General features: G+C 43.8%; 1 long non-coding RNA gene across 2 annotated transcripts in view; it reads right to left on the minus strand.

Moving 5' to 3' along the window:
- Positions 1-268: 268 nt before the first annotated feature.
- The window catches only part of LOC143806864 (uncharacterized), a 69,316-nt gene continuing 43,563 nt past the window's right edge, over positions 269-26,021 (minus strand). The window contains exons 4-6 of one of the 2 annotated variants that reach the window (XR_013221591.1): positions 12,589-12,763; positions 11,097-11,161; positions 269-396 (exon numbers count right to left, since the gene is read on the minus strand). This is a non-coding gene — a long non-coding RNA (uncharacterized LOC143806864). Of the gene's footprint in view, positions 397-11,054; positions 11,162-12,588; positions 12,764-26,021 lie in introns of those variants that run through there. The other variant, XR_013221588.1, reaches the window with a different exon arrangement.

Raw genomic sequence — 26,021 nt, forward strand, 5'->3', positions numbered from 1 at the left:
ACTTTTTGATGATACTCTAATTTTGTGAGCAGCACCTTTATAATAGCAACAATAAGAAAAACAATTTTACATTTCCTGTGACACGTTGCAGGCACCCCATCATGGGACCACTCTACAGAGCTATGGACAGAGCTGAAGGAGGCAGTCAGAAACACAATGGGTTACTTACCGTGGTTGCTCCTGAATCCTGGTCTGCTCAAGGGTCTGCAGTTCAGTGACGCTATTGTAGTGCCCGCATTCTCCACCAAAAAAATGTCACTGCAGCTATGGGGACTAGCCATACAGGGATCAATTTCGTTCATGGAGGGAATAAGGTCACAGACCAGTTGGAAGTGTAATAAGATTCCTCGTTTATTACAGGAGGTTAATACATTTTTATTCAGTAAATGTATGGCCCTAGCAAAGAGATAAGGTACAAAATCTAAACTTATTGCTAGTTTTAGCATGTTACTACTAATTGGTTAGAATTCAATCTTCTACGTAGTTGAATATTTATTTCTAACGGGCATGTTTATAGGTTACACGTCAAGCTTTGATTAGCATAGTGTGGGCCTACTGACATGGGCGCGGTATGTGAGCAGGACGCCCCAAGGCCACAGATAGAAACTTGCAGATAACACAATGTTCCTTCAGAGATAATCTGAGGGTCAGTGTGTACTGGAAAACATATCAATTCAGAAATTCAACACAAAGCTGTTTGTGTCCAGAACACTATATAGAAAATGGATGTCAGTGTTATCCCAAATTGGATGCCACCGTTACAGTAATGAATCAAAGTCAGTACGAGTTTTCCTAAATTTTTGGAAACTGAATTTTTCTTGATCCCATATGCATGACTTCAAGCACAATGGCGGCCACTCGGCAGCACTTTTGCTCCTCTTAACTTCCCACCGTCACCATGCTCCTGCCTCCTACTTCTGTCTATTTCCAAGCCTCCAGCACCGCCGTTCTCCCCTAGGCCCCGCACTGATGTTAATCTATGTGTCGGGCCTCACATGATGTCTGCAGCTTAATAGATATTGTCCCAATTTCTAGATCAAATATCGGTTGGAGAGGCCCCTTAAAGGGATCCTGTCATGTCCATTAACACCATTAACCTACAAATATAACCTACAAATATAGGGTTAATCTCCAGGTTAACATCATTAGGAAGGTGCTCAGCCGCAGTACTAAAAGTATGGCACACTGGAAAAGATTAACTTCATTTTTCTCTGTTCTGCGGCCTAGTACCTTCCTAACCATGCTAAGCTGCAGAGTAACCCTTTATCTGCTGGTTAGTAGCAGAAACAGAAACTCTCTAAAGTGATCGGAGAATTTGTGGTATTTTAGTGCCCCCTAGTGGCTAAATAGTAAATTGAGATGAGAATGCAAGGTCTGTGTTCACATTTGTAAAAAAGAAACATGACAAGTGCACTGCATTATAACTGCAGAACATGAGAGAGATGTACCTGCAGTGACCAGCAGATGACACCACAAACTCTCTGCAGTACTCAGTGTAGAAGCTAGGAACCTTCCTTTAGGCAATAGTGAGGGAAGATTTTGTAAGGTGCACAGGTCACAGTGAGTGTCCTGGGGAACAGACACAGGGAGGCGCTGGCTGCATGTTAGTGACTGGCGGAGGCAGGAGCCAGACAGGGACTAGGAGACGGCTGCCAGGCAGAGTGAGACTGTACCGGACAGCAGGACCCCGGCACCAGGGCCCATAGAGAGAGCAGGACAAGATGGCGGCATCAGAGGCCACAGCAGCCAGACCCGGAGCCACCATACGTGACTGTCATTGTGCCCCATCTAGTTATAGGGACATAGATTACCCTATTGCCTGTGATTAACGCAGCTCTGATGTCGGTGTCGGACACCCACCTCCATCGCACGCACCCATACACCTGAACAACAAGTCAGCGAGGGCTGCGTATTGTGGGGCAGTCATTTATGTTTTACACTAAGCCGCCTCCATAACCTCGCACCGTCTTTTGTATGCCTTCACACAGAACTATTGCTCCTAGTGACGCATATATGAGTGCACACGTAGCAGTTTTATGTTTTTTTCTGTGCAGGTGACACAAAACCTGAATGGTTTCCTGATGCCCGCAAAGTGAATGAGATTCCTGCAGTCTTGTGCACACATTACTTATCTTTTCTTTGGAGATTTAAATGTCAATTCTTTCAGCATTTTTTCAGCATTTCACCAATATTAAAAAGTGGGAAAAAGGCATCAAAACACAAGTAATATATGCTGTGTTTTTCCTGCCAACACAGCAGTATTTGCAACAGATTTTTCTGCTTCAACTACTGAAGGTGAAGGTGTGCACATACTCAAATGGCATTGAACCTTTTTAATAGCTCCCAACACAGTACATTCCCCCACAAACAGTATGACGTAATATTCGAACCTGCTGACAAAGGGGGCAACGTGGTGGTATGGCCCATAGCATGATATGAAAAACAAGCATACAAACTGCTTAATGCCCCCTTTTGTTATCGCAAACTATTATACAATCCTCTTTCCAAATACCAAGCTGAACTCCTTTCCATAATTGAAAAAGCTTTCGAGTTAGGCATCATCCCCAAAAATATGGTTGAGACCATACATCTCCTTAATCCCAAATTGCCAACTCTATACCTAGTTCCTAAAGTACACAAGGACCCTGAGGACCCTCCTGGAAGGCCCATTATATCCGCCAATTGCAGTCTTTGTGAAACTGTTGCCGTTTTTATTGATCATTATCTTAAACCATTAGTAGCTACACTTCCATCTTACATTCAGGACACTACTGCAGCTTTACAAAAACTAGACAATTTACCTTGAAGATCACATGACTATGGTAACTGCAGACGTTGAGGCCCTTTATACCTCCATCAAACATGAAGATGGCCTAAAAGCAGTGTTGTGGTATCTTAGAACCAGAGGCGTAACTACAAAGTTATGGGCCCCGATGCGAACTTTCAAATGGGGCATCCCCATGCCAAAATATTTTCCACCCAAATTCACATTTTCCCTATTCATTTCGCACACTATAGCTTTATTGCAAAGTTGTATAGTGTGACCTCAGTGGTTTTAACTATCCGGTGCCCTATACTGGTATATAGTTGTCCCCCGTACTGCCATTGTTATGAAATTTATAAAAGAAAAAAAAAACATTATACTTATCAGGGGCTTAAATAGAAGTCATGGGGATCCATATAAGAAGTATAATGCACCCCCATAGTCCTCCTTATAATATAATGCACCCCCATAGTCCTCTATATAATATACTACACAGCTCATAGTCATCCATATAGTATAATACACCCCATAGTCCTCCATATAGTATAATACACTCCCCATAGTCCTCCATATAGTATTATATACTCCTCATAGTCCTCCATATTGTAAAATACACTCCTCCTAGTTCTCCATATAGCATAATACTCTCCTCATATTGCTCCATATAGTATAATACACTGCTCAGTCCTCCATGTAGTATAATACACTAATCAGTCCTCCATATAGTATAATGCACCCCTCATAGTCCTCCATATAGTATAATACACTCCTCAGTCCTCCATATAGTATTATACACTCCTCATAGCCCTCCATATATTGAAATACACTGCTCAGTCCTCCATATAGTATAATACACTCCTCATAGTGCTCCATATAGGATAATGCACCACCACCGTCATCCATGTCATACAATTCACTTCTCATAGTATAATGGCTGGAGCTGCTTCCTATCTCTCACATGCCCTGGCTGCCCCCCTCCCCATAGATATGCCTCTGACTGTTGCCGTGCGGGAGGAATCTCTTGCACTGCAACATGGTGTCGGGTGCCTCTGACCTGCCGGGCTCTGTTATGATTCCAATGGCAGGGAACCTCAAAGATTACAGCAAAGTCTGCAAAACATAAATACCAGCTCATAGGGAAGTGGTAACTAGGCTGACCATATACCTGATCCTAGCGCAAACACTAACAGCAGCCGGGGAACGTGCCTACGTTGGTTCTAGACGTCTCGCGCCAGCCGGAGAACTAACTACCCCTATCAGGGAAAATAAGACCTCTCTTGCCTCCAGAGAAAAGACCCCAAAGTAATACAAGCCCCCAACAAATAATAACGGTGAGGTAAGAAGAAAAGACAAACGTAAGAATGAACTAGATTTAGCAAAGAGAGGCCCACTGACTAATAGCAGAATATAGTAAGAAGACTTATATGGTCAGCAAAAAACCCTGCAAAATATCCACGCTGAATATCCAAGAACCCCCAAACCGACTGACGGTGTGGGGGGAGAATATCAGCCCCCCTAGAGCTTCCAGCAATAACAGGAATCACATATTGTACAAGCTGGACAAAAAAATATGAACAATGCAAATTATCAAGAGTACGAAAGCAGGACTTAGCTTATCTTGCAAAGAACCAGGACCTGAAGACAGGAGCAAACAGAAGTGAACTGATTACAACGATGCCAGGCACTGGACTGAGAATCCAAGAAGTTTAAATAGCAACACCCCAGGCCTAACGAAGCAGGTGAGCACCAACCTGGTAAAAGACAATCCAAGTGCCAAATCACTAGTGACCACAAGAGGGAGCCAAAAAGTATAGTTCACAACAGTACCCCCCCTTTAAGGAGGGGGTCACCGAACCCTCACCAAGACCACCAGGGCGACCAGGACGAGCAGCGTGGAAGGCACGAACCAAATCGGCCGCATGAACATCAGAGGCGGCCACCCAGGAATTATCCTCCTGACCATAGCCCTTCCATTTGACCAAATACTGGAGCCTCCGTCTAGAGAGACGAGAATCCAAGATCTTCACCACGTACTCCAACTCGCCCTCAACCAACACCGGAGCAGGAGGCTCAACAGCAGGAACCACCGGCACAACGTACCGCCGTAACAAAGACCTATGGAACACGTTGTGAATGGCAAACGACACCGGAAGATCCAAACAAAAAGAAACCGGGTTAAGAACTTCCAAAATTTTATAAGGACCAATAAAGCGAGGCTTAAACTTAGGAGAGGAAACCTTCAGAGGCACATACCGAGAAGACAACCAAACCAAATCCCCAACACGAAGTCGGGGGCCCACACCGCGGCGGCGGTTGGCAAAACGCTGAGCCTTCTCCTGTGACAACTTCAAGTTGTCCACCACATGATTCCAAATCCGCTGCAACCTATCCACCACGGAATCCACCCCAGGACAGTCAGAAGACTCAACATGACCCGAGGAGAAACGAGGATGAAAACCCGAGTTGCAGAAGAATGGCGAAACCAAAGTAGCGGAACTAGCCCGATTATTAAGGGCAAACTCCGCCAATGCCATGAAGGTCACCCAATCATCCTGGTCCGCAGAAACAAAACATCTCAAATAAGCCTCCAGTGTCTGATTAGTTCGCTCCGTTTGACCATTAGTCTGAGGATGGAAGGCAGATGAAAACGACAAATCAATGCCCATCTTAGCACAAAAAGATCGCCAGAATCTGGACACAAACTGGGATCCTCTGTCGGACACGATATTCTCCGGAATGCCATGTAAACGAACCACATTCTGAAAAAACAAAGGAACCAGATCGGAAGAGGAAGGCAACTTAGGCAAGGGTACCAAATGGACCATCTTGGAAAAACGATCACACACCACCCAGATGACAGACATTCCCCGAGACACCGGAAGATCAGAAATGAAATCCATGGAAATGTGCGTCCAAGGCCTCTTCGGGACGGGCAAGGGCAAAAGCAACCCGCTAGCACGAGAACAACAAGGCTTAGCCCGAGCACAAGTCCCACAGGACTGCACAAATGACCGCACATCCCGTGACAAGGAAGGCCACCAAAAGGATCTAGCCACCAAATCTCGGGTACCAAAAATTCCCGGATGCCCTGCCAACACCGAGGAATGAACCTCGGAAATGACTCTGCTGGTCCATTTATCAGGAACAAACAGTCTGTCGGATGGACACGAGTCAGGTCTACCAGCCTGAAATCTCTGCAACACACGTCGCAAATCCGGAGATATGGCCGACACGATCACTCCCTCTTTAAGAATACCAGCTGGCTCCGAGACTCCAGGAGAGTCAGGCACAAAGCTCCTAGAAAGAGCATCAGCCTTAACATTCTTCGAACCAGGCAGGTACGAGACCACAAAGTCAAAACGAGAGAAAAACAATGACCAACGAGCCTGTCTAGGATTCAGGCGCTTAGCAGACTCGAGATACATCAGATTTTTGTGATCAGTCAAGACCACCACACGATGCTTAGCACCCTCGAGCCAATGACGCCACTCCTCAAATGCCCACTTCATGGCCAACAACTCCCGATTACCAACATCATAGTTCCGCTCAGCAGGCGAAAACTTCCTAGAGAAAAAGGCACATGGTCTCACCACAGAACAACCAGAGCCTCTCTGTGACAAAACAGCCCCAGCACCGATCTCAGAAGCATCCACTTCAACCTGAAAGGGAAGTGAGACATCAGGCTGGCACAAAACAGGCGCCGAAGTAAACCGGCGCTTCAGCTCCTGGAAGGCCTCCACGGCTGCAGGAGCCCAATTAGCCACATCAGAACCTTTCTTGGTCGTATCCGTCAAAGGTTTAACAACGCTAGAAAAATTAGCGATAAAGCGATGGTAGAAATTAGCGAACCCCAAGAACTTCTGAAGACTCTTAACAGACGTGGGCTGAGTCCAATCATGAATAGCTCGGACCTTGACTGGGTCCATCTCCACGGCAGAAGGGGAGAAAATAAAACCCAAAAAGGAAACCTTCTGCACTCCAAAGAGACACTTTGAGCCCTTCACAAACAAAGCGTTATCACGCAAAACCTGAAACACCATCCTGACCTGCTTTACATGAGAATCCCAATCATCCGAGAAAACTAGAATATCATCAAGATACACAATCAAAAATTTATCCAGATACTTCCGGAAGATATCATGCATAAAGGACTGAAACACTGAAGGGGCATTAGAGAGCCCAAAGGGCATCACCAAGTATTCAAAATGACCTTCGGGCTTATTGAATGCAGTTTTCCATTCATCTCCCTGCCTAATGCGCACAAGGTTGTACGCACCACGAAGATCTATCTTGGTGAACCACTTGGCGCCCTTAATCCGAGCAAACAAGTCTGACAATAGCGGCAACGGATACTGAAACTTAATAGTGATTTTATTCAGAAGCCGATAGTCTATACAAGGTCTCAAAGACCCGTCTTTCTTGGCCACAAAAAAGAATCCCGCACCGAGAGGGGAAGAGGATGGACGAATATGCCCCTTCTCCAAAGACTCCTTGACATAAGAACGCATCGCGGCATGCTCGGGTACAGACAAATTAAATAATCGTCCCTTAGGAAATTTACTGCCAGGAATCAAATCTATAGCGCAGTCACAGTCCCTATGAGGAGGAAGAGCACTGGACCTGGACTCACTGAATACATCCTGATAGTCACACAAATACTCAGGAACTTCTGAAGGAGTAGAAGTAGCAATAGACACCGGCGGAGAATCGCAATGAATTCCCTGACAACCCCAACTTGAGACAGACATAGCCTTCCAATCCAAAACAGGATTATGGGTCTGTAACCATGGCAGACCTAAAACGACTAAATCATTCATTTTATGCAGAACAAGAAAACGAATCACCTCCCGATGTTCAGGAGTCATGCACATGGTCACTTGTGTCCAATACTGCGGTTTATTTTCCGCCAGTGGCGTAGCATCAATTCCTCTGAGAGGAATCGGAACCTTTAAAGGCTCCAGGACAAAACCGCAGCGCTTGGCAAACGACAAGTCCATAAGACTCAGGGCAGCACCTGAATCCACAAATGCCATAACAGGGTAGGAAGACAATGAACAAATTAAAGTCACAGACAAAATAAATTTAGGCTGCAAATTACCAATGGTGACAGGACTGACAACCTTGGTTAGGCGTTTAGAGCATGCTGATATAACATGTGTAGAATCACCACAGTAAAAACACAGCCCATTCTGACGTCTATGATTTTGTCGTTCGGTTCTAGTCAGGATTCTATCGCATTGCATTGAGACAGGTGTCTGTTCAGACAACACCGTCAGAGGTTTAGCGGATTTGCGCTCCCGCAAACGCCGATCAATCTGAATAGCCAGCGCCATAGAATCATTCAGACTTGTAGGAACTGTAAAACCCACCATCACATTCTTAATGGCTTCAGAAAGGCCATTTCTGAAATTTGCGGCCAGAGCACATTCATTCCATCGAGTAAGCACGGACCATTTCCGAAATTTTTGGCAGTACACCTCAGCTTCATCCTGGCCCTGAGAGATGGCCAGTAACGCTTTTTCTGCCTGAATTTCAAGATTAGGCTCCTCATAAAGCAATCCGAGCGCCAGAAAAAACGCATCAACATCCGCCAATGCAGGATCTCCTGGCGCTAACGAGTAGGCCCAATCCTGAGGGTCGCCACGCAAGAAGGAGATAATAATTTTGACTTGCTGAGCTGAATCTCCAGACGAACGAGGTTTCAAAGATAGAAACAATTTACAATTATTCTTAAAATTCCTAAATTTAAATCGATCTCCAGAGAACAGCTCAGGAATAGGTATCTTAGGCTCTGACATAGGACTGCTAACAACAAAATCCTGAATGCCCTGCACACGTGCAGCAAGCTGATCCACACTAGTAATCAAGGTCTGAACATTCATGTCTGCAGCAAAGCTTCAAGCCACTCAGAGATAAAGGGGAGGAAGAAAAAAAAAAAAAAAAAAAAAAACTCAGAACTTCTTTTCTTTTAATCCCACTTCAGCAATGCATTAACTATTTATAGGCCTGGCATACTGTTATGATTCCAATGGCAGGGAACCTCAAAGATTACAGCAAAGTCTGCAAAACATAAATACCAGCTCATAGGGAAGTGGTAACTAGGCTGACCATATACCTGATCCTAGCGCAAACACTAACAGCAGCCGGGGAACGTGCCTACGTTGGTTCTAGACGTCTCACGCCAGCCGGAGAACTAACTACCCCTATCAGGAAAAATAAGACCTCTCTTGCCTCCAGAGAAAAGACCCCAAAGTAATACAAGCCCCCAACAAATAATAACGGTGAGGTAAGAAGAAAAGACAAACGTAAGAATGAACTAGATTTAGCAAAGAGAGGCCCACTGACTAATAGCAGAATATAGTAAGAAGACTTATATGGTCAGCAAAAAACCCTGCAAAATATCCACGCTGAATATCCAAGAACCCCCAAACCGACTGACGGTGTGGGGGGAGAATATCAGCCCCCCTAGAGCTTCCAGCAATAACAGGAATCACATATTGTACAAGCTGGACAAAAAAATATGAACAATGCAAATTATCAAGAGTACGAAAGCAGGACTTAGCTTATCTTGCAAAGAACCAGGACCTGAAGACAGGAGCAAACAGAAGTGAACTGATTACAACGATGCCAGGCACTGGACTGAGAATCCAAGAAGTTTAAATAGCAACACCCCAGGCCTAACGAAGCAGGTGAGCACCAACCTGGTAAAAGACAATCCAAGTGCCAAATCACTAGTGACCACAAGAGGGAGCCAAAAAGTATAGTTCACAACAGGGCCCCTGACCTCCAGGCCCGGTTGCAGCGGCGACCACTGCGACCATGGTAGTTACGCCCCTGCTTACAACTAGCAATATCCAACTGGATATGACTGAGTTGATATTGTGTCTTTTAGAGTTTTTACTCAATCATAACCTCTTTACATTCAACATAGACATTTACCTCCAAATTCAGGGCACTGCCATGGTGGCCGCCTGTGCACCCTCATACACAAACCTTTTTTAGGGGCATGGGAGAGGGACATTTTTCAGAACTATCTAATTCCTCAAATACAGTATGTACAAGGATGGATGAGGTGTGGTTTATATGGGAAGTAACAGTTTATGGCCTCCATACCTTAATGCGAAAACAAAACAAAAATAATCTTAACATCAACTTAACATATAAATTTGGAAAGGAATTGGATTTTTTAGACTTGAAACTGGGGGCATCCACTGATGGTATGGTCACTACCATTTTATACAGAAAACCTATGTCAACCAATTCTTTCCTACATGCCACATCATCTCATCCTGTGACAACTATTAGAGGGATACCCACAGGCCAATTTTTAAGAGCAAAAATTAGTTCCAAATCATCTGATTTTGAGGATCAAGCAGTAGATCTTACACAAAGGTTTTTAAACTGTGGACACAGCAAGAGGAGCATCGAACATGGATACAGGCGGGCAACAAAGGTATCTAGGGAACAATTACTTTATCTCGCATTAAAAAAAAAACAGAACAAAAATAAAAACAAGGACCAAGTGAGATTCATTTCCAATGGGATGACATAAAAAAAAACTATTATAGAAACATTGGAACATATCCGATCCCACCATGTATAAAATTCTTCCATCATGTCCATCTGTATTGGCGAGAAGAAGCCAAAACTTGGGAGATATTCCAATACATAGTCACTATGACCCCATCCCTAAGTCTCTCCAGCAATCTTTATTAAAAAGCTTTTTTCGCTGCGGTTTATGTAAGGCCTGTGCCAATATGAAAAAACTTGCTCCTTTCTGAATGCTGAGGGATCCAAGACCTTTGAGATTAGGAAACACCTCCTTTGCTCATCTCAGGGCATAATTTATCATGCCACCTGCCTCTGCAACCTTATCTACATCGGTCCAACTACACGCAAATTAAAAATAAGAGTGCGGGAACACATCAGGGATATTGAGAAAGCCAAATCAATAGATGATCCATCTCTTTTGAAAACTTTGCCTCGTCATTTCAAAAAATACCACAACTGTAAACCCCATGGTCTCATCTTCAAAGGCATTGATCAAATCACTCTTGGAATACGAGGTGGGGATTTGAGTAGATCCCTAGCACAACTTGAAAGCAAATAGATATACTGACTTGGTACTATTGCTCCATATGCTTTAAATGAAAGCTTTGGTTTTAATTCCTTTTTGTAACAATATTAATTAGCTGTATCTCTGGGCTTCATGTATTTTAGGTGTTCTTATGTTTTTAATTGTTTTTAACCATGTTTATTATTCCCTTCTTTTTCTATGTTATCTATTCAGGATTTTTCTAATCATTTTATATCTTAATTCTAAGGTGCATACCCATGTTCCTCCTTGGTGTTGCCCCCAACAACAGCATTCAGACTGCGGTGAATCGAGGCATCCATCTGGAAGAGAGAATAAAAGGAGAAACAAGAATAAGTAAAAAAGATGGCCACTATATATGGCAAGATATATGGACTTTCCAGTAATAAGCTTAATTTTAGAAATTTCTTAAATTAATATGAATATTTATTTCTTATGAGTGGGACAATAATCAACTATTTTATTTATATCACTCCAATTTTTGTATCTTTTGCAATAATTTTTTTATTATATATTACGGGTATATTTTATCACTTATTTATATTTTCACCCATTTCCCATTTTTTCACTTTACATTCTGATTCACCCATTTGATATGTGTTCCCCTAACAATTGTGAACATAGTTCATAATTTGTATATTTATTCTCCCCAACAATTCTGAGCACTGTTTAATATTTCAGTTTATGTACTTTTTCTTTTTCTTTATTCATGCATTATCCGTGCATTATGATATATAGATTTTACCAGCACATTCACATATTATCTCTGCGTATCCTTATTGCTCTCAACATTGTTCACACATCCCTTTGAATTTGCTCCACTCCCCATTCCCCGCCCCCTATTCTCCCTTCACCACTCTCACACCCCCATCCCCATCTTTACAACCCACCCAATTTTTATTTTGAATTCTTATTTCCAGTTGTTATCTCACTCCTCTCCCTTTCTCATGCAAACGCAGGCTCTCTGCATTTCCTTCCATGTTCTGTATTAACATATCTCTGATGCTGATTCTCATTACATACCAAACCCGCCGCCGCCCACTTGGTCTCCTGCACAGGCGCAGGTCCTGAACTCTCCCTCTGACATCCGGGAGTGCTCCAACAGGTGACCGCAGTGTGTTCCACTGTGTACCACCGAGCGCAGCTCCGGATGTCCCATTAGTAAGAGGGGACCCGTTTGACGCGCGCAATACTGACCAATGGTGGTAATTCCTTTACACTAGGGAATGGATATGGCATCTTCTGCACCTCAGTACATATATACCTGCTACACCTAAATACCTCCACGCCCCCGGAAGAAGCTATACAGCGAAACGGCGCTCGTCGGGCAAGGGGAACATTCCTGCAGCAGCGAATCCCTTATACTGCAATTGCAGCACCATCCCGGACATCCACCAAGTGGCCTACTATTCTTCTTGGCAGGCTGTTCTATTCCTTGTAAGGCTAACCTGAATTTATGTGCATATATGCAAATACAATTTCTCTGCTGTAGGATTACCCCCTCCTATTTTGGAGGCTCACTACCCTGTCTTTTTAACTATTTTTATGTTAATGTTACCAATAAAGATATCAATTTATTTTACCCTTTCGCTTCATTTTTTGCATGGTATCTACCACTGCAAAAAATGTTCTTGTGTTGTCTTTTCAAAATTTTTCCCTTTCTAAAAAATTTTTTTGTGGGAGTAAGTGCAGTGTTTAGCAGGGCTAAAGAAAAGGCACCAATGCCCACCTCACAATACTGGGCCTGGTGAATACTGGGGCGGGAGGATATGGAAATGTTCTGTGGAATGAGAAGGGAGAACCGGGTCCACCGATGTGTTAATACATCGAACGAGGTTGGACGTCCGTGACATCAGCAGGTTCTACTCTTCTCTGTCTTGTCATATTGGTCAATTCCCAACATTCTAGAAAATACAAAATAATGAAAAGATAAAAATGTAAAACCAGCATAATTTTTTAAAAAGAATCCAAATAACTTTAAGAGCAACTGTCAGTAATAACAACGCCACAAGCCACAAATATGGGATTTCTGGTGTTTGAAATTTAAATCTATTAACACTTTTATATCTTCTATCTGTTGCTGCATTCTTGAATTTTCAGTGGGAAGGAGCAAGGAACCAACCTCGGGAGGCAAAGGTTCGTGAAGTGCTCTGTCACACCCAGAGCGCTTAATGCCTCATCTGCAAATTAATTAAATAGTAATAAAACTGATGATTTCTCAGAATGCAGCAAGAGGTAGAAGATATAAAGGTGTCAATGAATTTACATTTTAAAGACCTACATGCTCAAATATGCAGTTTGACAAGGAGACTTCCATTATATAAATAATAATAATAATAATCTTTATATAACGCCAACATATTCCGCAGCGATTTACAGCTTAACAGTTTCAAACACAACAGTTATAAGTAGGGTTGAGCGAAACGGGTCGATCATTTTCAAAAGTCGCCGACTTTTGGCTAAGTCGGCGTCTCATGAAACCCGATCCGACCCCTGTGCTTGTCGGCCATGCGGTACGCGACTTTCGCGCCAAAGTCGCGTTTCAATTACGCGAAAAGCGCCATTTCTCAGCCAATGAAGGTGAACGCAGAGTGTGGGCAGCGTGATGACATAGATCCTGGTCCCCACCATCTTAGAGAAGGGCATTGCAGTGATTGGCTTGCTGTCTGCGGCGTCACAGGGGCTATAAAGGGGCGTTCCCGCCGACCGCCATCTCACTGCTGCTGATCTGAGCTTAGGGAGAGGTTGCTGCCGCTTCGTCAGAAGCAGGGAGAGCGTTAGGCAGGGTCCACTAACCACCAAACCGCTTGTGCTGTAGCGATTTCCACTGTCCAACACCACCTTCGGTGTGCAGGAACAGTGGAAGCTATTTTTTTTTTTTCCTCAGCGCTGTAGCTCATTGGGCTGCCCTAGAAGGCTCCGTGATAGCTGTATTGCTGTGTGTACGCCACTGTGGAAACCAACTGCTTTTTTCAAAGCACATATCCTCTTGTTCCTTTCTGCACAGCTATCTTTTTTGTTTGTCCACACTTTTTATTTAATTTGTGCATCAGTCCACTCCTATTGCTGCCTGCCATACCTGGCTTAGATTACTGCAGGGAGATAGTAATTGTAGGACAGTCCCTGTTTTTTTTTTGTTTTTTTTTTTTTGTGGGAGATTAAGATTGGCATTTCTGCTACAGTGCCATCCCTGTGTGTGCCATCTCTCACTGAGTGGGCCATAGAAAGCCTATTTATTTTTTCCGTGATTTGTGTTCTAAATTCTACCTCAACACAAAAACACTACATCAATCAGTGGGAGAAAAATATTGGCCTCAGTCAGGGCTTGTGTGCCACTGCTGTGTGTGCTATCTCTCATTCAGTGGGCTATAGAAAGCCTATTTATTTATTTATTTTTTTTCTTATTATTTGGTTTCTAAAGTCTCCCTGAAAAAAAAAATAAAAATAAAAAAACAGTGGGAGAGTAATATTGCCCTTTCAGCTTGTGTGCCAGTCTTGACTCCTGGGTGTGCCACCTCTCTCTCTCATTCAGTGGGCCATAGAAAGCCTATTTATTTTTTTGGTTTTTTTAATATTATTTGGTTTCTAAAGTCTCCCTGAAAAAAAAAAAAAACATAAAAAAACAGTGGGAGAGTAATATTGCCCTTTCAGCTTGTGTGCCAGTCTTGACTCCTGGGTGTGCCACCTCTCTCATTCAGTGGGCCATAGAAAGCCTATTTATTTATTTTTTTAAATATTATTGGGTTTCTAAAGTCTCCCTTAAAAAACAAAAAATACATAAAAAAACAGTGGGAGAGTAACATTGCCCTTTCAGCTTGTGTGCCAGTCTTGACTCCTGGGTGTGCCACCTCTCTCATTCAGTGGGCCATAGAAAGCCTATTTATTTTTTTTTTTAAATATTATTGGGTTTCTAAAGTCTCCCTTAAAAAACAAAAAATACATAAAAAAAACAGTGGGAGAGTAATATTGCCCTTTCAGCTTGTGTGCCAGTCTTGACTCCTGGGTGTGCCACCTCTCTCTCTCATTCAGTGGGCCATAGAAAGCCTATTTATTTTTTTGGGTTTTTTTAATATTATTTGGTTTCTAAAGTCTCCCTTAAAAAACAAAAAAAAACATAAAAAAACAGTGGGAGAGTAATATTGCCCTTTCAGCTTGTGTGCCAGTCTTGACTCCTGGGTGTGCCACCTCTCTCATTCAGTGGGCCATAGAAAGCCTATTTATTTTTTTTTTTAAATATTATTGGGTTTCTAAAGTCTCCCTTAAAAAACAAAAAATACATAAAAAAACAGTGGGAGAGTAATATTGCCCTTTCAGCTTGTGTGCCAGTCTTGACTCCTGGGTGTGCCACCTCTCTCTCTCATTCAGTGGGCCATAGAAAGGCTATTTATTTTTTTGGTTTTTTTAATATTATTTGGTTTCTAAAGTCTCCCTGAAAACAAAAAAAACATAAAAAAACAGTGGGAGAGTAATATTGCCCTTTCAGCTTGTGTGCCAGTCTTGACTCCTGGGTGTGCCACCTCTCTCTCTCATTCAGTGGGCCATAGAAAGCATTTTTTTTTTTTCCTTGATTTGTGTTCTAAAATCTACCTCAACACAAAAACACTACATCAATCAGTGGGAGAAAAATATTGGCCTCAGTCAGGGCTTGTGTGCCACTGCTGTGTGTGCTATCTCTCATTCAGTGGGCCATAGAAAGCCTATTTATTTTTTTTTTTTAATATTATTGGGTTTCTAAAGTCTCCCTTAAAAAACAAAAAATACATAAAAAAACAGTGGGAGAGTAATATTGCCCTTTCAGCTTGTGTGCCAGTCTTGACTCCTGGGTGTGCCACCTCTCTCATTCAGTGGGCCATAGAAAGCCTATTTATTTTTTTTTTAAAATATTATTGGGTTTCTAAAGTCTCCCTTAAAAAACAAAAAATACATAAAAAAACAGTGGGAGAGTAATATTGCCCTTTCAGCTTGTGTGCCAGTCTTGACTCCTGGGTGTGCCACCTCTCTCTCTCATTCAGTGGGCCATAGAAAGGCTATTTATTTTTTTGGTTTTTTTAATATTATTTGGTTTCTAAAGTCTCCCTGAAAAAAAAAAAAACATAAAAAAACAGTGGGAGAGTAATATTGCCCTTTCAGCTTGTGTGCCAGTCTTGACTCCTGGGTGTGCCACCTCTCTCTCTCATTCAGTGGGCCATAGAAAGGCTATTTATTTTTTTGGTTTTTTTAATATTATTTGGTTTCTAAAGTCTCCCTTAAAAAACAAAAAATACATAAAAAAACAGTGGGAGAGTAATATTGCCCTTTCAGCTTGTGTGCCAGTCTTGACTCCTGGGTGTGCCACCTCTCTCTCTCATTCAGTGGGCCATAGAAAGCCTATTTATTTTTTTGGTTTTTTTAATATTATTTGGTTTCTAAAGTCTCCCTGAGAAAAAAAAAATAATAAATTAGGTGGGAGATTAATATTGACATTAGTGCTTGAGTGACAATCCTGCGTGTGTGTCATCTCTGTGATTTTGTGCCACAGAAAACAGAGTGTGTAACATTGTGCCTGATTTTCCTTGTGGTCTCACCAACCTGTTAAGGGATATTGAAATCATACTGAAGTTATAGCTCACCGTGTAAGTTGTTTGACAGCAACAAATAAAGTTACTTTGGTTAAGATTTTAAAACAATGAGGAAGTCTGGTGCAAGAGGTCGTCGTGGGCGTTCATTGTCAGCTGGTAATGATGGTAGTGGTAGTGGAGCATCAGGTGGTCGTGGGGATAAAAATATTCCACCTAAGTCTGGAGCTGTGGAGCCAGTTTCGTCGTCAGGCTACACAAGGCCTCGAACGCTCTCTTTTCTGGGAGTAGGAAAACCGCTTTTAAAGGCGGAGCAGCAACAGCAAGTTTTGGCTTACATTGCAGACTCAGCCTCTAGCTCTTTTGCCTCCTCTTCCGAAACTGGTAAATGTAAAAGCAGCGCGTCGCTTGTGGATGTTCACGGTCAGGGACAAGTCGCTTCCTTGTCCTCCTCAGCAAAAACTACAACAAGAGAGAAGGATGCAGCAGGCGACACAACGGGTCACTCCATGGAGCTCTTTACACATACCGTCCCTGGCTTAGAAAGTGAAACATTTAACAGGCCATGCCCATTACAAGTAGATTCTGACATGGAGTGCACTGATGCACAGCCACAGCCAGAGTACTATGCTGCTCCTTTGACTCAGACCACCACATTGCCCTCTCAGGGTTCAGATCCACAATCAGACCCTGATGAGACTATGTTGCCCCGCCACGAACGCTATACCACCGACCGACACAGTGACACAGACGAAGTTGCACACGAGCTCGAAGAGGAGGTAATAGATGACCCAGTTATTGACCCCGATTGGCAGCCATTGGGGGAACAGGGTGCAGGCGGCAGTAGTTCAGAAGCGGAGGTGGAGGAGGGGCCGCAGCAGGCATCAACATCGCAACAGGTTCCATCTGCCGGGCCCGTATCTGGCCCAAAACGCGTGTCAAAGCCAAAACCTGTTGGAGGACAGCGTGGCCATCCGGTTAAAGCTCAGTCTGCAATCCCTGAAAAGGGATCCGAGTCTAGGAAGAGTGCAGTCTGGCATTTTTTTAAACAACATCCAACTGATCAGCGCAAAGTCATCTGTCAAAAATGTTCAACTAGCTTAAGCAGAGGTCAGAATCTGAAAAGTCTAAATACTAGTTGCATGCATAGACACTTAACCACCATGCATTTTCAAGCCTGGACTAACTACCAAACGTCCCTTAAGGTTGTAGCACCCTCGGCCAATGAAGCTAGTCAGCAACGCAACATCCCTTCCGTCACTGTAAGGCCACCATTTTCCGCACCACCGGCAGTATCTGTGCAGGTTTCTTTGCCAGCCAAAAGCAGTCAGGGTCAGGGAACCACCAGTTTTGTAGGAGGAAATATTGCATCTAGGGCACCGGCGGAAACAATACCGTCTCCAACCGTCTCTCAGTCTGCCATGTACACCGGCACACCCGAAAGTTCCACGATCTCCAGCTCTCCAGTCCAGCTCACCCTACATGAGACTCTGGTTAGAAAAAGGAAGTACTTATCCTCGCATCCGCGTACACAGGGTTTTAACGCCCACATAGCTAGACTAATCTCGTTAGAGATGATGCCCTACCGGTTAGTTGAAAGCGAAGCTTTCAAAGCCCTGATGGAGTACGCTGAACCACGATACGAGCTACCCAGTCGACACTTTTTTTCCAGAAAAGCCATCCCAGCCCTGCACCAGCATGTTAAACAGCGCATCGTCCATGCACTCAGGCAATCTGTGAGTACAAAGGTGCACCTGACTACAGATGCATGGACCAGTAGGCATGGCCAGGGACGTTATGTGTCCATCACGGCACACTGGGTGAATGTGGTGGATGCAGGGTCCACAGGCGACATCAATTTAGGGACAGTTGTGCCTAGCCCACGGTCTAGGAAACAGTTGGCTGTAGGCGTTCGCACCCCCTCCTCCTCCTCCTCCTCGTCCTCCTGCAGAAGCTACAGCTCTTCCACAGAACGCAGTCTGCCAACCACTCCATCGGCAGATGACACTGTTGCACACCAGTTGTCCCATTATGGGCCAGCTACTGCCAAGCGTCAGCAGGCTGTATTGGCTATGAAGTGTTTGGGCGACAACAGACACACCGCGGAAGTTCTATCCGAGTTCTTGCAACAAGAAACGCAGTCGTGGCTGGGCACAGTAGATCTTGAGGCAGGCAAGGTAGTGAGTGATAACGGAAGGAATTTCATGGCTGCCATCTCCCTTTCCCAACTGAAACACATTCCTTGCCTGGCTCACACCTTAAACCTGGTGGTGCAGTGCTTATTGAAAACTTATCCTGGGTTCTCCGACCTGCTCCTCAAAGTGCGTGCACTTTGCTCACATATCCGACGTTCGCCTGTACACGCCAGCCGTATGCAGACCTATCAGCGGTCTTTGAACCTTCCCCAGCATCGCCTAATCATAGACGTTGCAACAAGGTGGAACTCAACACTGCACATGCTTCAGAGACTGTGCGAACAGAGGCGTGCTGTTATTTATTTGTGGGAGGATACACGGGCAGGCAGTAGGATGGCAGACATGGAGTTGTCAGGTGTGCAGTGGTCTAAGATACAAGACATGTGTCAAGTCCTTCAGTGTTTTGAGGAATGCACACGGCTGGTTAGTGCAGACAACGCCGTAATAAGCATGAGCATCCCCCTAATGCGTCTGCTGATGCAAAGTTTGACGCACATAAAGGAGCAGGCGTCTGCACCAGAGGAAGAGGAAAGCCTTGATGACAGTCAGCCATTGTCTGGTCAGGGCAGTGTACAGGACGAGGTAGCGGGCGAAGAGGAGGTGGAGGACGAGGAGGATGATGGGGATGAGTATATTTTTAATGCCGAACCTTTCCCGGGGGCACAGGAAATTGGTTGCGTGTCACGGCCGGGTTCTGGTTTTTTGAGGGACACAAGTGACGTAGATTTGCCTGCAACTGCCCCTCAACCAATCACAACCAGAGATTTGACAACTGGAACTTTGGCCCACATGGCGGATTATGCCTTACGTATCCTAAAAAGGGACACACGCATTACGAAAATGATGAACGATGACGATTACTGGTTGGCCTGCCTCCTTGATCCACGCTATAAAGGCAAATTGCAAAATATTATGCCACATGAGAACTTGGAACTAATATTAGCAACCAAACAATCAACTCTTGTTGACCGTTTGCTTCAGGCATTCCCAGCACACAGCGCACGTGATCGTTCTCACACGAGCTCCAGGGGGCAGCAGACTAGGAGTGTTAGGGGTGCACACATCAGAAGTGGCGTTGGACAGAGGGGTTTTCTGACCAGGTTGTGGAGTGATTTTGCTATGACCGCAGACAGGACAGGTACTGCTGCATCAATTGAAAGTGACAGGAGACAACATTTGTCCAGTATGGTTACTAACTATTTTTCATCCCTTATCGATGTTCTCCCTCAACCGTCATTCCCATTTGATTACTGGGCCTCCAAATTAGACACCTGGCCAGAATTGGCAGAATATGCATTGCAGGAGCTTGCTTGCCCGGCAGCAAGTGTCCTATCAGAAAGAGTATTCAGTGCTGCAGGTTCAATATTAACCAAAAAAAGGACTCGTCTGGCTACCCAAAATGTTGACGATCTAACATTCATTAAAATGAACCACAACTGGATTTCGAAATCTTTTGCCCCACCTTGCCCGGCCGACACCTAGCTTTCCTATGAAAAGCTCTTGCCTGTGAATTACTTTTCTAATGTCTAATTTGCTGCAGCTGATTGTACAGCATACGACATGTTTACACCTCCCTAAATGGCAAAACTCCCCACACGGGGCCGTGGTATCGCGACTTGGCGCAAGCACCCGTGAGACTGCTGTTTGTCTGAAGAGGTGGGTGTGCTCGCTTTTGGTTGACGGCATTGCTACTGGGTCCCTCATAGTACAATGTAGTGTCTCTGGCGGTGGTGGTGCGCACCCAACGTCAGACACACCGTTGTAACATGAGGGGCCCTGGGGCGGTCCCGCCGGCCTCAAGAGAGTTCCCCCCTACCCCAGCTCAAAATGTGCTCTACCACGTGCAAAATTATGTCGCACAGCTCCACCAATCTTTAGTCTATTCGCTGACATCATTCAATGTCTGGCACTGACAATACAAATTTGTAGACATCTATGATGCAACTTAAAGTAGTCTGTGTCTGTGTCCTATATTGGCACCATTAAATAGTTACTGCCAAATTACTATGTCAGAAACTCAGTAGATGAGCCCACCCCTGTACCTAAGTATGCCACCTTTTTTTTTGTTTTGGTTGTTTTGCGAGACATTAACATCTATTTATATTTTGGGAGTACTGGGACAGACACTCCTTGCACTACTCCTCCACTCACCACCAAGCTGCCTGTGTATCCATGTAACCGCTGTAAAGCTGCCATGAGCCTATTGTTTGTTATTTTAGGCCTTTGATAGCCTGTCTGCGGTCCCTACTTTAAATACTCCTCCACTCACCACCAAGCTGCCTGTGTATCCATGTAACCGCTGTAAAGCTGCCATGAGCCTATTGTTTGTTATTTTAGGCCTTTGATAGCCTGTCTGCGGTCCCTACTTTAAATACTCCTCCACTCATCACCAGCTGCCTGCCCGTGTATCCATGTAACCGCTGTAAAACTGCCATGAGCCTATTGTTTGTTATTTTAGGCCTTTGATAGCCTGTCTGCGGTCCCTACTTTAAATACTCCTCCACTCATCACCAGCTGCCTGCCCGTGTATCCATGTAACCGCTGTAAAACTGCCATGAGCCTATTGTTTGTTATTTTAGGCCTTTGATAGCCTGTCTGCGGTCCCTACTTTAAATACTCCTCCACTCATCACCAGCTGCCTGCCCGTGTATCCATGTAACCGCTGTAAAACTGCCATGAGCCTATTGTTTGTTATTTTAGGCCTTTGATAGCCTGTCTGCGGTCCCTACTTTAAATACTCCTCCACTCACCACCAAGCTGCCTGTGTATCCATGTAACCGCTGTAAAGCTGCCATGAGCCTATTGTTTGTTATTTTAGGCCTTTGATAGCCTGTCTGCGGTCCCTACTTTAAATACTCCTCCACTCACCACCAAGCTGCCTGTGTATCCATGTAACCGATGTAAAGCTGCCATGAGCCTATTGTTTGTTATTTTAGGCCTTTGATAGCCTGTCTGCGGTCCCTACTTTAAATACTCCTCCACTCATCACCAGCTGCCTGCCCGTGTATCCATGTAACCGCTGTAAAACTGCCATGAGCCTATTGTTTGTTATTTTAGGCCTTTGATAGCCTGTCTGCGGTCCCTACTTTAAATACTCCTCCACTCACCACCAAGCTGCCTGCCCGTGTATCCATGTAACCGCTGTAAAGCTGCCATGAGCCTATTGTTTGTTATTTTAGGCTTTTGATAGCCTGTCTGCGGTCCCTACTTTAAATACTCCTCCACTCACCACCAAGCTGCCTGTGTATCCATGTAACCGATGTAAAACTGCAGTATTTTGCTTATAAAAAAGAAAATACTGGAGAGATATCAAATGCAGACATTTTAACATTAAAAACAAAAACACATACAACAAAAAACTGGTACAGTACAAAAATTGGCCACCAGCTACAAAAACTTGCTCCTGCAAGTAGTTAACTGAAAGGTTTTTTTCCATTGAAAACACAGATATGGCATCCACCGAGTGTTGTCCTGTCGCGTCTTCTTTATATTATTGCCAAGAAGCTGCAACTGAATAAAGCTGAGCTTCTACCTTCTGCCTCTTATTAACTGCTTTTTTTAAAAAAAATTGTCCACCAGCTACAAAAACTTGCTCCTGCAAGTAGTTAACTGAAAGGTTTTTTTCCATTGAAAACACAGATATGGCATCCACCGAGTGTTGTCCTGTCGCGTCTTCTTTATATTATTGCCAAGAAGCTGCAACTGAATAAAGCTGAGCTTCTACCTTCTGCCTCTTATTAACTGCTTTTTTTAAAAAAAATTGTCCACCAGCTACAAAAACTTTCTCCTGCAAGTAGTTAACTGAAAGGTTTTTTTCCATTGAAAACACAGATATGGCATCCACCGAGTGTTGTCCTGTCGCGTCTTCTTTATATTATTGCCAAGAAGCTGCAACTGAATAAAGCTGAGCTTCTACCTTCTGCCTCTTATTAACTGCTTTTTTTTAAAAAAATTGTCCACCAGCTACAAAAACTTGCTCCTGCAAGTAGTTAACTGAAAGGTTTTTTTCAATTGAAAACACAGATATGGCATCCACCGAGTGTTGTCCTGTCGCGTCTTCTTTATATTATTGCCAAGAAGCTGCAACTGAATAAAGCTGAGCTTCTACCTTCTGCCTCTTATTAACTGCTTTTTTTAAAAAAAATTGTCCACCAGCTACAAAAACTTTCTCCTGCAAGTAGTTAACTGAAAGGTTTTTTTCCATTGAAAACACAGATATGGCATCCACCGAGTGTTGTCCTGTCGCGTCTTCTTTATATTATTGCCAAGAAGCTGCAACTGAATAAAGCTGAGCTTCTACCTTCTGCCTCTTATTAACTGCTTTTTTTAAAAAAAATTGTCCACCAGCTACAAAAACTTGCTCCTGCAAGTAGTTAACTGAAAGGTTTTTTTCCATTGAAAACACAGATATGGCATCCACCGAGTGTTGTCCTGTCGCGTCTTCTTTATATTATTGCCAAGAAGCTGCAACTGAATAAAGCTGAGCTTCTACCTTCTGCCTCTTATTAACTGCTTTTTTTAAAAAAAATTGTCCACCAGCTACAAAAACTTGCTCCTGCAAGTAGTTAACTGAAAGGTTTTTTTCCATTGAAAACACAGATATGGCATCCACCGAGTGTTGTCCTGTCGCGTCTTCTTTATATTATTGCCAAGAAGCTGCAACTGAATAAAGCTGAGCTTCTACCTTCTGCCTCTTATTAACTGCTTTTTTTAAAAAAAATTGTCCACCAGCTACAAAAACTTTCTCCTGCAAGTAGTTAACTGAAAGGTTTTTTTCCATTGAAAACACAGATATGGCATCCACCGAGTGTTGTCCTGTCGCGTCTTCTTTATATTATTGCCAAGAAGCTGCAACTGAATAAAGCTGAGCTTCTACCTTCTGCCTCTTATTAACTGCTTTTTTTAAAAAAAATTGTCCACCAGCTACAAAAACTTGCTCCTGCAAGTAGTTAACTGAAAGGTTTTTTTCCATTGAAAACACAGATATGGCATCCACCGAGTGTTGTCCTGTCGCGTCTTCTTTATATTATTGCCAAGAAGCTGCAACTGAATAAAGCTGAGCTTCTACCTTCTGCCTCTTACTAACTGCTGTTTTTTTTAAAAATTGGCTGTTCCGGCCTACTAAAGGTGTCTGTCTGCCCCTGCCTGGTGTTGTCCTCAACTGAATAAAGCTGAGCTTCAACCTTCAGTTCCAAATTACCATTTTTAAAAATGCAATTGGCTGTTCCGGCCTACTAAAGGTGTCTGTCTGCCCCTGCCTGGTGTTGTCCTCAACTGAATAAAGCTGAGCTTCTACCTTCTGCCTCTTACTAACTGCTGTTTTTTTTAAAAATTGGCTGTTCCGGCCTACTAAAGGTGTCTGTCTGCCCCTGCCTGGTGTTGTCCTCAACTGAATAAAGCTGAGCTTCAACCTTCAGTTCCAAATTACCATTTTTAAAAATGCAATTGGCTGTTCCGGCCTACTAAAGGTGTCTGTCTGCCCCTGCCTGGTGTTGTCCTCAACTGAATAAAGCTGAGCTTCTACCTTCTGCCTCTTACTAACTGCTGTTTTTTTTAAAAATTGGCTGTTCCGGCCTACTAAAGGTGAATGTCTGCCCCTGCCTGGTGTTGTCCTCAACTGAATAAAGCTGAGCTTCTACCTTCTGTTCCAAATTACCATTTTTAAAAATGCAATTGGCTGTTCCGGCCTACTAAAGGTGAATGTCTGCCCCTGCCTGGTGTTGTCCTCAACTGAATAAAGCTGAGCTTCTACCTTCTGTTCCAAATTACCATTTTTAAAAATGCCATTGGCTGTTCCGGCCTACTAAAGGTGTCTGTCTGCCCCTGCCTGGTGTTGTCCTCAACTGAATAAAGCTGAGCTTCAACCTTCAGTTCCAAATTACCATTTTTAAAAATGCAATTGGCTGTTCCGGCCTACTAAAGGTGTCTGTCTGCCCCTGCCTGGTGTTGTCCTCATCTGAATAAAGCTGAGCTTCTACCTTCTGCCTCTTACTAACTGCTGTTTTTTTAAAAAATTGGCTGTTCCGGCCTACTAAAGGTGTCTGTCTGCCCCTGCCTGGTGTTGTCCTCAACTGAATAAAGCTGAGCTTCAACCTTCAGTTCCAAATTACCATTTTTAAAAATGCAATTGGCTGTTCCAGCCTACTAAAGGTGAATGTCTGCCCCTGCCTGGTGTTGTCCTCAACTGAATAAAGCTGAGCTTCTACCTTCTGTTCCAAATTACCATTTTTAAAAATGCAATTGGCTGTTCCGGCCTACTAAAGGTGAATGTCTGCCCCTGCCTGGTGTTGTCATCAACTGAATAAAGCTGAGCTTCTACCTTCTGTTCCAAATTACCATTTTTAAAAATGCCATTGGCTGTTCCGGCCTACTAAAGGTGTCTGTCTGCCCCTGCCTGGTGTTGTCCTCAACTGAATAAAGCTGAGCTTCAACCTTCAGTTCCAAATTACCATTTTTAAAAATGCAATTGGCTGTTCCGGCCTACTAAAGGTGTCTGTCTGCCCCTGCCTGGTGTTGTCCTCAACTGAATAAAGCTGAGCTTCTACCTTCTGCCTCTTACTAACTGCTGTTTTTTTTAAAAATTGGCTGTTCCGGCCTACTAAAGGTGTCTGTCTGCCCCTGCCTGGTGTTGTCCTCAACTGAATAAAGCTGAGCTTCAACCTTCAGTTCCAAATTACCATTTTTAAAAATGCAATTGGCTGTTCCGGCCTACTAAAGGTGTCTGTCTGCCCCTGCCTGGTGTTGTCCTCAACTGAATAAAGCTGAGCTTCTACCTTCTGCCTCTTACTAACTGCTGTTTTTTTTAAAAATTGGCTGTTCCGGCCTACTAAAGGTGAATGTCTGCCCCTGCCTGGTGTTGTCCTCAACTGAATAAAGCTGAGCTTCTACCTTCTGCCTCTTACTAACTGCTGTTTTTTTTAAAAATTGGCTGTTCCGGCCTACTAAAGGTGTCTGTCTGCCCCTGCCTGGTGTTGTCCTCAACTGAATAAAGCTGAGCTTCTACCTTCTGCCTCTTACTAACTGCTGTTTTTTTAAAAAATTGGCTGTTCCGGCCTACTAAAGGTGTCTGTCTGCCCCTGCCTGGTGTTGTCCTCAACTGAATAAAGCTGAGCTTCAACCTTCAGTTCCAAATTACCATTTTTAAAAATGCAATTGGCTGTTCCGGCCTACTAAAGGTGAATGTCTGCCCCTGCCTGGTGTTGTCCTCAACTGAATAAAGCTGAGCTTCTACCTTCTGTTCCAAATTACCATTTTTAAAAATGCAATTGGCTGTTCCGGCCTACTAAAGGTGAATGTCTGCCCCTGCCTGGTGTTGTCCTCAACTGAATAAAGCTGAGCTTCTACCTTCTGTTCCAAATTACCATTTTTAAAAATGCCATTGGCTGTTCCGGCCTACTAAAGGTGTCTGTCTG

This window comes from Ranitomeya variabilis, chromosome 1 (assembly GCF_051348905.1).
Source record: "Ranitomeya variabilis isolate aRanVar5 chromosome 1, aRanVar5.hap1, whole genome shotgun sequence".
In the NCBI taxonomy this organism is placed as follows: Eukaryota; Metazoa; Chordata; class Amphibia; order Anura; family Dendrobatidae; genus Ranitomeya; species Ranitomeya variabilis.